The following is an 18,211-nucleotide window of genomic DNA, read 5'->3' as shown; positions in this document are numbered from 1 at the left end:
AGATATACTAAGCAACACAGACCCCAACTTATGCCTAGAACAGATTAACTCGGTGGCACTCGATGTATGCACAAGGCTTATTCCTCTAAGAAAAAGGAGGAGTAGATGTAAAATAGAAAGGGACAGGCGCTCCCTTTACAGGCGACGTTAAAGAATAACAGAGCGGCTAAAAGAGGTCAATATATCTGAAATGCGTAGGGAGACACTGGTCAGAGAAATAGCAAGCATCGAACTTAAGCTAAAGGAATCTTATAGGAGTCAGGAATCGCGGGAAGAACTAAAAGCCATAAATGAAATCGAAAGAAACCCAAAGTATTTCTTCTCCTATGCCAAATCAAAGTTGAGAACAACGTCCAGTATTGGGCCCCTACTTAAACAAGATGGGTCCTACACAGATGACAGCAAAGAAATGAGTGAGCTACTCAAGTCCCAATATGACTCGGTTTTTAGCAAGCCGCTAACCAGACTGAGAGTCGAAGATCAAAATGAATTTTTTATGAGAGATCCACAAAATTTGGTTAACACAAGCCTATTCGATGCTATCCTGACGCCAATTGACTTCGAACAGGCGATAAATGACATGCCCTGACACTCTGCCCCAGGGCCATACTCATGGAACTCCGTGTTCATCAAGAGCCTTTTCCATCCTATGGAGAGGGAGCATGGACACGGGGGTCGTCCCACAGTTACTAAAAACAACAGACATAGCCCCACTCCACAAAGGGGGCAGTAAAGCAACAGCAAAGAACTACAGACCGATAGCACTAACATCCCATATCATAAAAATCTTTGAAAGGGTCCTAAGAAGCAAGATCACCACCCATCAAGAAACCCATCAGTTACACAACCCAGGGCAACATGGGTTTAGAACAGGTCGCTCCTGTCTGTCTCAACTATTGGATCACTACGACAAGGTCCTAAATGCACTAGAAGACAAAAAGAATGCAGATGTAATATATACAGACTTTGCAAAAGCCTTCGACAAGTGTGACCATGGCGTAATAGCGCACAAAATGCGTGCTAAAGGAATAACAGGAAAAGTCGGTCAATGAATCTATAATTTCCTCACTAACAGAACACAGAGAATAGTAGTCAACAGAGTAAAGTCCGAGGCAGGCACGGTGAAAAGCTCTGTTCCACAAGGCACAGTACTCGCTCCCATCTTGTTCCTCATCCTCATATCTGACATAGACAAGGATGTCAGCCACAGCACCGTGTCTTCCTTTGCAGATGACACCCGAATCAGCATGAGTGTCTTCCATTGCAGACACAGCAAGGCTCCAGGCGGACATCAACCAAATCTTTCAGTGGGCTGCAGAAAACAATATGAAGTTCAACGATGAGAAATTTCAATTACTCAGATATGGTAAACACGAGGAAATTAAATCTTCATCAGAGTACAAAACAAATTCTGGCCACAAAATAGAGCGAAACACCAACGTCAAAGACCTGGGAGTGATCATGTCGGAGGATCTCACCTTCAAGGACCATAACATTGTATCAATCGCATCTGCTAGAAAAATGACAGGATGGATAATGAGAACCTTCAAAACTAGGGAGGCCAAGCCCATGATGACACTCTTCAGGTCATTTGTTCTATCTAGGCTGGAATATTGCTGCACACTAACAGGACCTTTCAAGGCAGGTGAAATTGCTGATCTAGAAAATGTACAGAGAACCTTCACGGCGTGCATAACGGAGATAAAACACCTCAATTACTGGGAGCGCTTGAGGTTCCTAAACCTGTATTCCCTGGAATGTAGGCGGGAGAGATACATGATTATATACACCTGGAAAATCCTAGAGGGACTAGTACCGAACTTGCACACGAAAATCACTCACTACGAAAGCAAAAGACTTGGCAGACGATGCAACATCCCCCCAATGAAAAGCAGGGGTGTCACTAGCACGTTAAGAGACCATACAATAAGTGTCAGGGGCCCGAGACTGTTCAACTGCCTCCCAGCATACATAAGGGGGATTACCAACAGACCCCTGGCAGTCTTCAAGCTGGCACTGGACAAGCACCTAAAGTCGGTTCCTGACCAGCCGGGCTGTGGCTCGTACGTTGGTTTGCGTGCAGCCAGCAGCAACAGCCTGGTTGATCAGGCTCTGATCCACCAGGAGGCCTGGTCACAGACATGGCCGCGGGGGCGTTGACCCCCGGAACTCTCGCCGGTAAACTCCAGGTAAACTGATACACAATACAATGTTACACTGGTACACAGTACAATGTTACACTGGTATACAGTAGAATGTTGGTTTAGAAAGACACGTAAGCAAACACTATAACATATTTATTAGAAAACGTTTCGGTCCTGGGACGTTGATCACTTCTAACATACAGAGGTAGAAAGACATTATATATAGGCGGAGAGTGAGGTGTGACGCACGTGACCTGAGGAATGTCATAAAAACGTAAGAATGGAGGAACACTGCAGAAGGCCTACTGGCCCATGCGAGGCAGGTCCTTATCAAAACAACCTCTACCTATGATGAGGACGGGTAGACGATGAAATCATGTGACTCCTGTGTTGTTGGGTTGGTGCTGCTTAAGTATCATGTATGCCAGTGTTTTTGAAATTTTGTAGTTTCCAGTGTTGCGTTCTATAGTGTCGGTGACGGCGATTAGTGAGGCTTCTAGGCACCGTCGGCGTCTGAGGTCTGGTTCGGTGAGAACGAGTTGTGCCTCATTCCAGTTCATCAAATGTCCCGTGGAGTCTCTGTGGAGGACACAGGCGTACCTTACATCGTCTCTGTTAGAGGCATTTCGATGCTCATTCAGGCGGACTGCAAGATCTCTGCCTGTCTCGCCTACATATTTCTTGGGACAGAACCCACAGGGGATAGTGTAGACGCCTGCTGTAGAAGTTAGAGGTGTGGGGCTGCGTTTCGTAGTGAGGTCTTTGATAGATGATGTGTTTATGGTAGAAACGTTGATGTTACTCATAGCAAGTGCCCTGCGAGTATTCGTGGCAACATCGCCACATGGGAGTACTATGAACTGTTTAGGGGGCTGTTCCATGGGCGGTTTGTTGAGGATAGCTTGTGCCTTGAGTCTGCGATCTCGGATGAAGAAAGATGGGAACTGAAGACTTGTAAAGGCTTATACCACAGTACAATGTTACACTGATACACAGTACAGTGTTACCCTGGCACACAGTACAGTGTTACACTGGTTCACAGTACAATGTTACACTGGTACACAGTACTAGGTTACACAATACAGTCAATAAGGGTCAGTTTAAGGTATAATTCAGTCACAAAATGAGCACTCAGGTTAATAGTCTCACTAGGGGAACTAGCATAGTAACCCCCAAAAACTAGGTACTACTACTACTACCCTCTAATTATGTACCACGTGCTGTGGTATACGAGGGAAGGGGTGAGGGTGGAGGGGAGAGAGGGAAGGGGTGAGGGTGGAGGGGAGAGAGGGAAGGGGTGAGGGTGGAGGGGAGAGAGGGAAGGGGTGAGGGTGGAGGGGAGAGAGGGAAGAGGGGACCTAATTGGTGGTGAGTGTTTAACAACTTGGTTACGGTAATTAGGTGTCATTACTCAGTAGGTGAGGGGGCCCTGAAGAGGTGGGCAAACGAGGGGAAATTAGGGGACGTGAGGGGAGACCAGAGACTGTGCCGACTTACCCTTCTGTGAACAATGACACGAGCAGCAGGTTTAAGGCAACTAACACCCAGGTACCTACTTACTGCTAGGTGAACAGACTGCATCAGGTGTAAGGTAACTAACACCCAGGTACCTACTTACTGCTAGGTGAACAGACTGCATCAGGTATAAGGTAACTAACACCCAGGTGCCTACTTACTAAGTGAACACTGACAGCAGCAAGTGTAAGGCAACTAACACCCAGGTACCTACTTACTGCTAGGTGAACACTGACAGCAGCAGGTTTAAGGCAACTAACACCCAGGTACCTACTTACTGTTAGGTGAACACTGACAGCAGCAGATGTAAGGTGACTAACACCAAGGTACCTACTTACTGCTAGGTGAACACTGACAGCAGCAGGTGTAACACCCAGGTACCTACTTACTGCTAGGTGAACCATGCCAGCAGCATCAGCAGGTGCAAGGTAACTAACACCCAGGTACCTACTTACTGCTAGATGAACACTGACAGCAGCATCAGCAGCAGCATCAGCAGGTGTAAGGTAACTAACACCCAGGTACCTACTTACTGCTAGATGAACACTGACAGCAGCATCAGCAGGTGTAAGGTAACTAACACCCACGTACCTACTTACTGCTAGGTAAACACTGACAGCAGCAGGTGTAAGGCAATTAACACCCAGGTACCTACTTACTGTTAGGTGAACACTGACAGCAGCAGCAGGTGTAAGGTAACTAACACCCGGGTACCTACTTACTGCTAGGTAAACACTGACATCAGCAGGTGTAAGGTAACTAACACCCAGGTACCTACTTACTGCTAGGTGAACACTGACAGCAGCAGCAGCAGCAGCAGCTGGTGTAAGGTAACTAACACCCAGGTACCTACTTACTCCTAGGTGAACACTGATAGCAGCAGCAGGTGTAAGGTAACTAACACCCAGGTACCTACTTACTGCTAGGTGAACACTGACAGCAGCAGCAGCAGGTGTAAGGTAACTAACACCCAGGTACCTACTTACTCCTAGGTGAACACTGACAGCAGCAGCAGGTGTAAGGTAACACCCAGGTACCTACTTACTGCTAGGTGAACACTGACAGCAGCAGCAGGTGTAAGGTAACTAACACCCAGGTACCTACTTACTGCTAGGTGAACACTGACAGCAGCAGCAGGTGTAAGGTAACTAACACCCAGGTCCCTACTTACTGCTAGGTGAACACTGACAGCAGCAGCAGCAGGTGTAAGGTAACTAACACCCAGGTACCTACTTACTCCTAGGTGAACACTGACAGCAGCAGCAGGTGTAAGGTAACACCCAGGTACCTACTTACTGCTAGGTGAACACTGACAGCAGCAGCAGGTGTAAGGTAACTAACACCCAGGTACCTACTTACTGCTAGGTAAACACTGACAGCAGCAGGTGTAAGGTAACACCCAGGCACCTACTTACTGCTAGGTGAACACTGACAGCAGCAGCAGCAGCAGGTGTAAGGTAACTAACACCCAGGTACCTACTTACTGCTAGGTAAACACTGACAGCAGCAGCATGTAGACAGTAAGCCTACATGACTAGTTTACAAAGTTTCCACCAGAGGCAGGTCTCTAGGTAGGCATACCCAGGTCAGCCTCGCTCACTTGACAACCGGGCATCCTAGAGTCAACACCTCTCCCTCGCGGGCATGGCCTTCTGGGTCACCGCAGGGCACTTAAACACACTGCCTGTGTACCACGAACCCAAATAAAGTAAGACGCCTCCGAAGAGCCTATCATTCATTCCCGCTACCAGATCAACTCAAATGCCAGATAAAACAGTGGTGACAGCGATTTTTCAGCAGCAGAGTGGAGCCTTCGTGAAGCCTTTTTTTATAGGGTGAAGGGGAGCAGAGCCTTTCATATGACTATATCCATGCCCACCCAAGGCATCAACTTGCTTACAGCATTAGCAGCTGCAAACAGTGTCTCACCGGCGACATGGACAAAACCTTGTCCTTCGATTTCCCGCAAAATTTGGACACTGTCATCATGGTGGCATTCCGGGCCCAGCAGTCACGTGTATACTTCATCTCCTGCCCTGCAGCACCTCAGCGCTTCTTTGCAGTCTTCTTCAGCCCTTCTACAGCGTCCATACGCCCGTCCAAGCTACGGTGTCAAGGTGAGGTTGTCTTGTTTGGCCCCCCACGCGAGTCCAGCTTAGGGTGTAGGAGTGTGCAGGAAACTATCTGACTCATGTCACAGCTTTTGTGAGCAACCTGCACAACGATGATGTCACTGACTGCTATCCCACTCACTCCAGTTGCTGTGTATACTGCTACAACCTCCAGATGTTTCACCTGAGTTATCTCTGCTACGATTCACTTCACTCGCCCGCAGTGAAAGCCCCAGCAACAATATCAGTTGAGAAATGTCCTCCTGAGTTGCTTGCCAGAAGTCCTGCCCAGTTGCTGAGTACTGACGACGCCTCACTCGAGGGCACCAGCAGGTTTTGCCCCAGGAAGAGTGAACCCGGCAGTGACTACTACGAAGACTGCTTCACCGTTCCAAAGACCGTACCCTGTTACATCACAGCTCAGCCGCAGCGATGTCTCCTGTGTTACAGAGTCTGTGCAGACGCAGGAAGGCGTGCAGTGATGCCTCCGAGGTTCACTGCCTTGGACCACCATGTTTTAGCACACCCCACTTTTTTTTTTCTTCCCACACTGTAGGAAGTTTATTTTTTTGTCCATGTCCACATGTACATATGTTTTTATTTTGTGTTCTGTGCCCTGTTCCTGTAGAATGTAGATAGTAAGCCTACATGACTAGTTTCCAAAGTTTCCACCAGAGGGTAGGTCTCTAGGTAGGCATACCCAGGGCTGCCTTGCTTTCACTTGACAACCGGGCATCCTAGTCAACACCTGCACTCCTCTCTCCCTCGCGGGCATGGCCTTCTGGGTCACCCCAGAGCACTTAACACACTGCCTGTGTACCACGAACCCAAATAAAGACGCCTCCGAAGAGCCTTTTCATTCATTCCCGCTACCTGATCAAATCAAAGGGCAGCAAAACAAACAGATAAAAGGTAACTACCACCCAGGTACCTACTTACTGTTAGGTAACACCCATGTACATACTTACTGCTAGATAACTAGGTAACTAATAACCAGGTTCCTACTTACTGCTAGGTAACTAACAACCCAGCTCACATAACCACTCCTTAACTACCTTAATGATCACCAATCTTACCTTTAATAATAATAGTAGTAGTACTAGTAGTGGTAGTAGTGTCTGGAAGACCTGGCCTGGAAGCTCTGGTGCAAGGTATCAATAATCTGTAATAAAAAAAAATATATATATATATACATATATATATATATATATATATATATATATATATATATATATATATATATATATATATATATATGTATATATATATATGTATATATATATATGTATATATATATATATGTATATATATATATATATATGTATATATATATATGTATATATATATATATATATATGTATATATATATATGTATATATATATATATATATATATATGTATATATATGTATATATATATATTATATATATACATATATATATATGTATATATATATGTATATATATATGTATATATATATATATACATATATATATATACATATATATATATATATTTTTTTTTTTTTTCAACAAGTCGGCCGTCTCCCACCGAGGCAGGGTGACCCAAAAAAGAAAGAAAATCCCCAAAAAGAAAATACTTTCATCATCATTCAACACTTTCACCACACTCACACATTATCACTGTTTTTGCAGAGGTGCTCAGAATACAACAGTCTAGAAGCATACACATATAAAGATACACAACATATTCCTCCAAACTGCCAATATCCCAAACCCCTCCTTTAAAGTGCAGGCATTGTACTTCCCATTTCCAGGACTCAAGTCCGACTATATGAAAATAACCGGTTTCCCTGAATCCCTTCACTAAATATTACCCTGCTCACACTCCAACAGATCGTCAGGTCCCAAGTACCATTCGTCTCCATTCACTCCTATCTAACACGCTCACGCACGCTTGCTGGAAGTCCAAGCCCCTTACCCACAAAACCTCCTTTACCCCCTCTCTCCAACCCTTTCGAGGATGACCCCTACCCCGCCTTCCTTCCCCTATAGATTTATATGCTTTCCATGTCATTCTACTTTGATCCATTCTCTCTAAATGACCAAACCACCTCAACAACCCCTCTTCTGCCCTCTGACTAATACTTTTATTAACTCCACACCTTCTCCTAATTTCCACACTCCGAATTTTCTGCATAATATTTACACCACACATTGCCCTTAGACAGGACATCTCCACTGCCTCCAACCGTCTCCTCGCTGCTGCATTTACCACCCAAGCTTCACACCCATATAAGAGTGTTGGTACTACTATACTTTCATACATTCCCTTCTTTGCCTCCATAGATAACGTTTTTTGAGTCCACATATACCTCAACGCACCACTCACCTTTTTTCCCTCATCAATTCTATGATTAACCTCATCCTTCATAAATCCATCCGCCGACACGTCAACTCCCAAGTATCTGAAAACATTCACTTCTTCCATACACCTCCTCCCCAATTTGATATCCAATTTTTCTTTATCTAAATCATTTGATACCCTCATCACCTTACTCTTTTCTATGTTCACTTTCAACTTTCTACCTTTACACACATTCCCAAACTCATCCACTAATCTTTGCAATTTTTCTTTAGAATCTCCCATAAGCACAGTATCATCAGCAAAAAGTAATTGTGTCAATTCCCATTTTGAATTTGATTCCCCAAAATTTAATCCCACCCCTCTCACGAACACCCTAGCATTTACTTCCTTTACAACCCCATCTATAAATATATTAAACAACCATGGTGACATTACACATCCCTGTCTAAGACCTACTTTTACCGGGAAGTAGTCTCCCTCTCTTCTACACACCCTAACCTGAGCCTCACTATCCTCATAAAAACTCTTTACAGCATTTAATAACTTACCACCTATTCCATATACTTGCAACATCTGCCACATTGCTCCTCTATCCACTCTATCATATGCCTTTTCTAAATCCATAAATGCAATAAAAACTTCCCTACCTTTATCTAAATACTGTTCACATATATGCTTCAATGTAAACACTTGATCTACACATCCCCTACCCACTCTGAAACCTCCTTGCTCATCCGCAATCCTACATTCTGTCTTACCTCTAATTCTTTCAATTATAACCCTACCATACACTTTTCCTGGTATACTCAGTAAACTTATTCCTCTATAATTTTTACAGTCTCTTTTGTCCCCTTTCCCTTTATATAAAGGGACTATACATGCTCTCCGCCAATCCCTAGGTACATTCCCCTCTTTTCATACCACTCCAACACTATATCCCCCCCTGCTTTTAACATTTCTGTCATAATCCCATCAGTTCCAGCTGCTTTACCCCCTTTCATTCTACGTAATGCCTCACGTACCTCCCCCACACTTATATTCTGCTCTTCTTCACTCCTAAAAGATGGTATACCTCCCTGACCAGTGCATGAAATTACTGCCTCTCTTTCTTCCTTAACATTTAAAAGTTCCTCAAAATATTCTCGCCATCTACCTAATACCTCCCTCTCCCCATCTACTAATTCCCCTACTCTGTTTTTAACTGACAAATCCATACTTTCCCTAGACTTTCTTAACTTGTTTAACTCACTCCAAAATTTTTTCTTATTTTCATTAAAATTTCTTGACAGTGCCTCTCCCACTCTATCATCTGCTCTCCTTTTGCACTCTCTCATCACTCTCTTTACCTTTCTTTTACTCTCCATATACTCTGCTCTTCTTATAACACTTCTGCTTTGTAAAAACCTCTCATAAGCTACCTTTTTCTCTTTTATCACACCCTTTACTTCATCATTCCACCAATCACTCCTCTTTCCTCCTGCCCCCACCCTCCTATAACCACAAACTTCTGCCCCACATTCTAATACTGCATTTTTAAAACTATTCCAACCCTCTTCAACCCCCCCACTACTCATCTTTGCACTAGCCCACCTTTCTGCCAATAGTCGCTTATATCTCACCCAAACTTCCTCCTCCCTTAGTTTATACACTTTCACCTCCCTCTTACTTGTTGTTGCCACCTTCCTCTTTTCCCATCTACCTCTTACTCTAACGGTAGCTACAACTAAATAATGATCCGATATATCAGTTGCCCCTCTATAAACATGTACATCCTGGAGCCTACTCATCAACCTTTTATCCACCAATACATAATCTAATAAACTACTTTCATTACGTGCTACATCATGCCTTGTATATTTATCCTCTTTTTCATAAAATATGTATTACTTATTACCAAATTTCTTTCTACACATAGCTCAATTAAAGGCTCCCCATTTACATTTACCCCTGGCACCCCAAATTTACCTACTACTCCCTCCATAACATTTTTACCCAATAGATCACAGTAAACAGTTGATTTCAGAATATGCAAAACAACCACTGTGAAAGAATAGAGAAATTCCAAGCGCTTTCGTGACTACTCACATTATCAAGGAGCAATTGATTGTTCCTTGATAATGCGCTTGGAGTTTCTCTATTCTTTCACAGTGGTTGTTTTGCATATATATATATATATATATATATATATATATATATATATATATATATATATATATATATATATATATATATATATATATATATATATATATAGTGATAATAAAATATATATATATATATATATATATATATATATATATATATATATATATATATATATATATATATATATATATATATATATATATATATATGCATACACATATACATACACAGTAGAACCCCCATATCCACTGATTCGGTATCCGTGGTTTCAGCTATCCACTGTTTACTGTGGCCCAAAAATACCTCTTAATTATGCATAATAATGACCCCAAAGCACAAGAGTAGAAAAGCTGGCAGTTCTTCAGAGCCTAAGAGAACCTGTGAAGTGCTTCCCATCAGTGAAAAAGTGATAATTCTCCACTTATTCTGCATAATTTATCAATTAAACTTTATAATAGGTAAATATGGGACTTATATATAGGGATTACTACTATCCATGGTTTCAGTATCCACGGCAGGTCCTTGGAAGGCATCCCCTGTGGATACGGGGGCTTACTATACTCACCTAGTCTTGGTTGCAGGAGTTGAGTCACAGCTCCCCCCCCTCTCTCTCTATATGTGAGTGTACTCACCTAGTTGTGGTTGCAGGGGTTGAGTCAAAGCTCCTGGCCCCACCCTTCACTGGCCACTACTGGGCCACTCTCCCTGTACTATGAGCTTTATCATACCTCTTCTTAAAGCTATGAATGGATTCTGCCTCCACTACATCGCTTCCCAAACTATTCCACTTCCTGACTACCCTGTGACTGAAGAAATACTTCCTAACATCCATGTGGTTCATCCGAGTCTTTAACTTCCAACTGTGTCTCCTTGTTATTGTGTCCCATCTCTGGAACATTCTGTCTCTGTCCACCTTGTCAATCCCTCTCTGTATTTTATATGTCATTATCATGTCCCCCCTCTCTCTCTTGCCCTCCAGTGTCTTCAGGTCGATTTCCCTTAACCTTTCCGCGTAGGACATACCCCCTTAGCTCTGGGACTAGTCTTGTTGCCAACCTTTGCACTTTGAGTTTGTGTGCTTGGCTAGGTGTCAGTTCCAAACTGGTGCCACATACTCCAATATGGGCCTAATGTACACAGTGTACAAGGTCTTGAACGATTCCTTATTAAGATGACGGAATGCTGTTTTTAGGTTTGCTGCAGCAGTTATTTGGTTGATGTGCACCTCAGGAGATGTGCCTGGTGTTATGCTCACCCCAAGATCTTTTTCCTTGAGTGAGGTTTGTAGTCTCTGGCCCCCTAGACTGTACTCTGTTTACGGTCTTCTTTGCCCTTCCCCAATCTTCATGACTTTGCACTTGGTGGGGTTGAACTCCAGAAGCCAAATGCTGGACCAGGCCTGCAGCCTGTCCAGATCCCTTTGCAGTTCTGCCTGGTCCTTGTCCAATTGAATTCTTCTCATCAACTTCGCATCATCTGCAAACAAGGACACTTCAGAGTCTAATTCCTTCTGTCATGTAGTTCACAAATACCAAAAACAGCACCGGTCCTAGGACTGACTCCTGTGGAACCCCACTCATCACAGGCACCCACTCTGACACCTCACCAAGTACCATGACTTGCTGCTGTCTTCTTGACAGGTATTCCCTGATCCGTTGTAGTGCCTTCCCTGTTATCCCTGCTTGGTCCTCCAGTTTTTGCACTAATCTCTTGTGTAGAACTGTGTCAAACACCTTCTTACAGTCCAAGAAAATGCAATCTACCCACCCCTCTCTCTCTCTTGTCTTACTGCTGTCACCCTGTCATAGAACTCCAGTAGGTTTGTGACACGGGATTTCCCGTCCCTGAAACCGTGTTAGCTGTTCTTAAGCTCATTCCTTTCTAGGTGTTCCACCACTCTTCTGATAATCTTTTTTCATGACTTTGCATAATATACATGTTAGTGACACTGGTCTATAGCTTAGTGCTTCTTGTCTATCTCCTTTTTTAAAAATTGGGACTATATTTGCTGTCTTCCATACCTCAGGTAATCTCCATGTTTCAGCAGATGCGTTTAATATTGTTGTTAGGGGTACACATAGCACCTCTGCTCCCTCTCTCAGGACTTGTGGAGAGATGTTATCCAGCCCCGTTGCCTCTGAGGTGTCTAGCTTGCGCAGCAGCCTCTTCACTTCTTCCTTGGTTGTATGTATTGTGTCCAACACTTGGTGGTGTACCCCACCTCTCCGCTTGGCTTCATTCGTCCGGCTCTTCCTGCTTCCCCCTCCACTTGTAATTCTGTGTATTTGAATCTTAAAACCACATGATTGCTGGCCCCAAAGGGTCTTTCGTATGTGATGTCCTCAATATCTGCACTACTCAAGGTGAATACTAGGTCCAGTCTTGCTAGTTCATCCTCTCCTCTCTCTCTGGAAGTGTCCCTTACATGTTGGTACATGAGGTTTTCCAGTACCACCTCTATCATCTTAGCCCTCCACTTTTCTTGGCCCCCATGTGGCTCCAAGTTTTCCCAATCAATTTCCTTGTGGTTGAAGTCACCCATGATCAGTAGCTTTGCCCTGCTCGCATGAGCCCTTCTTGCCACTTCAGCCAGTGTATCAACCATCGCTCTATTACTCTCGTCATACTCTTGCCTTGGCCTCCTGCTGTTCTGTGGTGGGTTATACATCACTGCAATTACCGCCTTCGAACCTCCAGGCTGAAGCATTCCTACTATGTAATCTCTTGCTTCTCCTCTGTCTCCTCTCTCCAGCTCATCAAAATCCCATCAGTTTTTGATAAGCAGTGCCACTCCTCCATGCCCTCTGTCTGTCCTCAGGATCTGATATCCCATTGGAAAGATGGCATCTGTTATCAAACTTGTGAGCCTGGTTTCTGTGAGAATTATGATGTCCGGTGATGCCTCTTTGACTTTCTTGCCACTCCTCCCTACTTATTATTTCATCAGCATTGATGAACCATACCTTCAGCTTCCTCTCCAACTCTGTGGTTTGGGGGTTTGTGAGGGTGGGGGACCTGGCAGTGTACTGTAGGATTATATAGCTGAGTGTTGGGTGGGAGCTGTGGGTGTGGAATGTGGTTTCTGTTGGGATAGTGTGATTGGTTGTGGGGTTCTGGGGATGATTCTGTGTGCTTCCTCTTGTTGCTCTGCCCTGCTCTGGTTGTCCTCTGCTGATTCTGTCCTTGTCTCTCCTCCTAGCTCCTTTCGCTTTTGTGTCCTCTCCCTCAACTGCTGTCATTCTGTTTGTGTTCTGTCTCAGTCTAGGAAGACTCTCTTGTATTCTGCTGAGTCCTTCAACTGTGGTTTCTCTTGGAGGATACTGTTTCCGTCCTGAAAATCAGCTTGATCGGTCATTTTTTCCCCTTCAAATACCCCCCTATTCTCTGAAAATTTACAATCTTGGATATGTACTCTTCACCTATTTCTGTGATGATGCTCTCAATCTCCTTTCTACCTGCTGTCTTTCATTGTGTCCAGTCTGTGTCCTTCCCTCGCTCTCCTGAAGCCCATGAATAAACACTGACTTTGCCCTCTCCTCCCATTGCCTTTCCCTCTGTGACTCTGGTTCCTGTAAGTACATAGTCATTTTCTCCCTCCCCCCCTCGGTGTGTGTGTGTGTGTGTGTGTGAGAGAGAGAGAGAGAGAGAGAGAGAGAATATAGGTGAATAGTATTTAGATAAGAGTAAAGAGGTTTTTGTGGGATTTATGGATTTGGAAAAGGTGTATGACAGTGTGGATAGGGGGGCAGTGTGGCAGATGTTGCAAATGTATAGAATAGGAGATAGGTTACTGAAAGTAGTGAAGACTTTTTACGAGGATAGTGAGGCTCAGGTTAGAGTATGTAGGAGAGAGGGAGGTTATTTCCCAGTAAAAGTAGGCCTTAGACAACGATGTGTGATGTCAGGGGATGATGCCTTGAGCATACCTCAAGTGCCACAGAATTAATTCTTTCTAGGCAAGATTTGCATCCATGTTGTTTAGGATGTCTTCCCAGCTTGTTTCGTTTAGGTGGTTAATTTATTCTCAATGTATGTTTCTGTTGTTGAAGTTGAATTTGGTGAAGGCTCCCTCGTAACTGATTGCATTTTGCTGGTCAGGAGCCCTGCACATAAAAGTCTGTACTTCTATTAAGTTGTGATCTGAGTCTGTTGTCTTTGATACTGTTATATTATGTACCAGATCATCATTATTAGTGAAGATAAGGTTTAGTGTATTTTCCAGTCTTGTTGACTCCACCATTTGCTAGTTTAAAGTGAATTTTTTTGCAGAGATTTAATAGCTCATGTTTGTGAGAATTTTCATCTGAGTTGCTGCTGTCTCCTGGCGTGATATCTGCTAACACATTATTTGCCACATTTCTCCATTGTAAGTGTCTTAAGTTGAAATCACCCAGCAGCAAGATATTTGGGGTTGAAAGATTTTGCAGACAGTGGTCAATTTTCAAAAGCTGTTCCTTGAATTGTTGGGAAGTTGCATCAGGAAGCTTGTATACAACCACAATGACAAGGTTTTGATTTTCAATCTTTATTGCCAAAACTTCAACTATAGTGGTACTTTGTCATTTAAACTTAATCCTTTCCAAGAGGCTGTTCAAATACTGAGTTGTATGAATATTAAATCAAATTTTCTCATAAATAATGTAAACTGGATTAATCTGTTCCAGACCCCAAAAAATTACCAATTATAAAACATTTTAAGTGAAAATATTGCTTATTTAAACCCGTATAATATTTGCATGCATAAAATCATACATGAAAACTATAAAAACAATAAATACATGAAAAAAACAAAAATTTAACTGCATTTTACTAAGGAGTGCTGATGGCCTAAGAGGGAGGTGGAGAGGTGTTTGGAAAGGGTGTCACCTTCCATAAAAACATTAGGTACAGTGGAACCTCGGTTTTCATATGCCCCAGTTTCCATACATCCTCAAGGTTTTTGTAGAGTTGAAAATGGTCCGTACCAAATTTGTCCACCTGCCCGTGCGACTCGGCCACTCATTTCCCGGAATTGAGCACCTACACAAAGCATCCCATGTGCTCATGATTCAGCCTGCCTTTGTTTCTTGTTGGGTGAGCATCACCCCATGCATTCATCCAAGACATTTCATAATACGTAATCCATTTTTTTTGTGTTTTTTTTATCACACTGGCCGATTCCCACCAAGGCAGGGTGGCCCGAAAAAGAAAAACTTTCACCATCATTCACTCCATCACTGTCTTGCCAGAAGGGTGCTTTACACTACAGTTTTTAAACTGCAACATTAACACCCCTCCTTCAGAGTGCAGGCACTGTACTTCCCATCTCCAGGACTCAAGTCCGGCCTGCCGGTTTCCCTGAACCCCTTCATGAATGTTACTTTGCTCACACTCCAACAGCACGTCAAGTATTAAAAAACCATTTGTCTCCATTCACTCCTATCAAACACGCTCACACATGCCTGCTGGAAGTCCAAGCCCCTCGCACACAAAACCTCCTTTATCCCCTCCCTCCAACCTTTCCTAGGCCGACCCCTACCCCGCCTTCCTTCCACTACAGACTGATACACTCTTGAAGTCACTCTGTTTCGCTCCATTCTCTCTACATGTCCGAACCACCTCAACAACCCTTCCTCAGCCCTCTGGGCAACAGTTTTGGTAATTCCGCCCCTCCTCCAAACTTCCAAACTACAAATTCTCTGCATTATATTCACACCACACATTGCCCTCAGACATGACATCTCCACTGCCTCCAGCCTTCTCCTCGCTGCAACATTCATCACCCATGCTTCACACCCATATAAGAGCGTTGGTAAAACTATACTCTCATACATTCCCCTCTTTGCCTCCAAGGACAAAGTTCTTTGTCTCCACAGACTCCTAAGTGCACCACTCACCCATTTCCCCTCATCAATTCTATGATTCACCTCATCTTTCATAGACCCATCCGCTGACACGTCCACTCCCAAATATCTGAAAACATTCACCTCCTCCATACTCTCTCCCTCCAATCTGATATCCAATCTTTCATCACCTAATCTGTTATCTTCATAACCTTACTTTTTCCTGTATTCACTTTTAATTTTCTTCTTTTGCATACCCTACCAAATTCATCCACCAATCTCTGCAACTTCTCTTCAGAATCTCCCAAGAGCACAGTGTCATCAGCCAAGAGCAACTGTGACAACTCCCACTTTATGTGTGATTCTTTATCTTTTAACTCCATGCCTCTTGTCAAGACCCTCGCATTTACTTCTCTTACAACCCCATCTATAAATATATTAAACAACCACGGTGACATCACACATCCTTGTCTAAGGCCTACTTTTACTGGGAAATAATTTCCCTCTTTCCTACATACTCTAACTTGAGCCTCACTATCCTCGTAAAAACTCTTCACTGCTTTCAGTAACCTACCTCCTATACCATACACCTGCAACATCTGCCACACTGCCCCCCTATCCACCCTGTCATATGCCTTTTCCAAATTCATAAATGCCACAAAGACCTCTTTAGCCTTATCTAAATACTGTTCACTTATATGTTTCACTGTAAACACCTGGTCCACACACCTCCTACCTTTCCTAAAGCCTCCTTGTTCATCTGCTATCCTATTCTCCATCTTACTCTTAATTCTTTCAATAATAACTCTACCATACACTTTACCAGGTATACTCAACAGACTTATCCCCCTATAATTTTTGCACTCTCTTTTGTCCCCTTTGCCTTTATACAAAGGAACTATGCATACTCTCTGCCAATCCTTAGGTACCTTACCCTCTTCCATACATTTATTAAATAATTGCACCAACCACTCCAAAACTATATCCCCACCTGCTTTTAACATTTCTATCTTTATCCCATCAATCCCGGCTGCCTTACCCCCTTTCATTTTACCTACTGCCTCACGAACTTCCCCCACACTCACAACTGGCTCTTCCTCACTCCTACAAGATGTTATTCCTCCTTGCCTTATACACAAAATCACAGCTTCCCTATCTTCATCATTTAACAATTCCTCAAAATATTCCCTCCATCTTCCCAATACCTCTAACTCTCCATTTAATAACTCTCCTCTCCTATTTTTAACTGACAAATCCATTTGTTCTCTAGGCTTCCTTAACTTGTTAATCTCACTCCAAAACTTTTTCTCATTTTCAACAAAATTTGTTGATAACATCTCACCCACTCTCTCATTTGCTCTCTTTTTACATTGCTTCACCACTCTCTTAACCTCTCTCTTTTTCTCCATATACTCTTCCCTCCTTGCATCACTTCTACTTTGTAAAAACTTCTCATATGCTAACTTTTTCTCCCTTACTACTCTCTTTACATCATCATTCCACCAATCGCTCCTCTTCCCTCCCGTACCCACTTTCCTGTAAACACAAACTTCTGCTGAACACTCGAACACTACATTTTTAAACCTACCCCATACCTCTTCGACCCCATTGCCTATGCTCTCATTAGCCCATATATCCTCCAATAGCTGTTTATATCTTACCCTAACTGCCTCCTCTTTTAGTTTATAAACCTTCACCTCTCTCTTCCCTGATGCTTCTATTCTCCTTGTATCCCATCTACCTTTTACTCTCAGTGTAGCTATAACTAAAAAGTGATCTGATATATCTGTGGCCCCTCTATAAACATGTACATCCTGAAGTCTACTCAACAGTCTCTTATCTACCAATACATAATCCAACAAACTACTGTCATTTTGCCCTACATCATATCTTGTATACTTATTTATCCTCTTTTTCTTAAAATATGTATTACCTATAACTAAACCCCTTTCTATACAAAGTTCAATCAAAGGGCTTCCATTATCATTTACACCTGGCACCCCAAACTTACCTACCACACCCTCTCTAAAAGTTTCTCCTACTTTAGCATTCAGGTCCCCTACCACAATTACTCTCTCATTTGGTTCAAAGGCTCCTATACATTCACTTAACATCTCCCAAAATCTCTCTCTCTCCTCTACATTCC

General features: G+C 43.1%; 1 protein-coding gene across 2 annotated transcripts in view; it reads right to left on the bottom strand.

Annotated features, from left to right (window-relative positions):
* Positions 1 to 18,211, bottom strand: part of LOC128699684 (forkhead box protein N2) — a 369,048-nt gene that overhangs the window by 302,540 nt on the left and 48,297 nt on the right. Inside the window, exon 2 of one of the 2 annotated variants that reach the window (XM_070099452.1) lies at positions 6,847 to 6,932. The gene's annotated coding sequence lies outside the window, so the exon portion shown is untranslated. Of the gene's footprint in view, positions 1 to 6,846; positions 6,933 to 18,211 lie in introns of those variants that run through there. The other variant, XM_070099455.1, reaches the window with a different exon arrangement.

This window comes from Cherax quadricarinatus, chromosome 67, assembly GCF_038502225.1.
Source record: "Cherax quadricarinatus isolate ZL_2023a chromosome 67, ASM3850222v1, whole genome shotgun sequence".
Taxonomy (NCBI): Eukaryota; Metazoa; Arthropoda; class Malacostraca; order Decapoda; family Parastacidae; genus Cherax; species Cherax quadricarinatus.
This window is presented reverse-complemented; position numbering and strand designations above follow the sequence as displayed.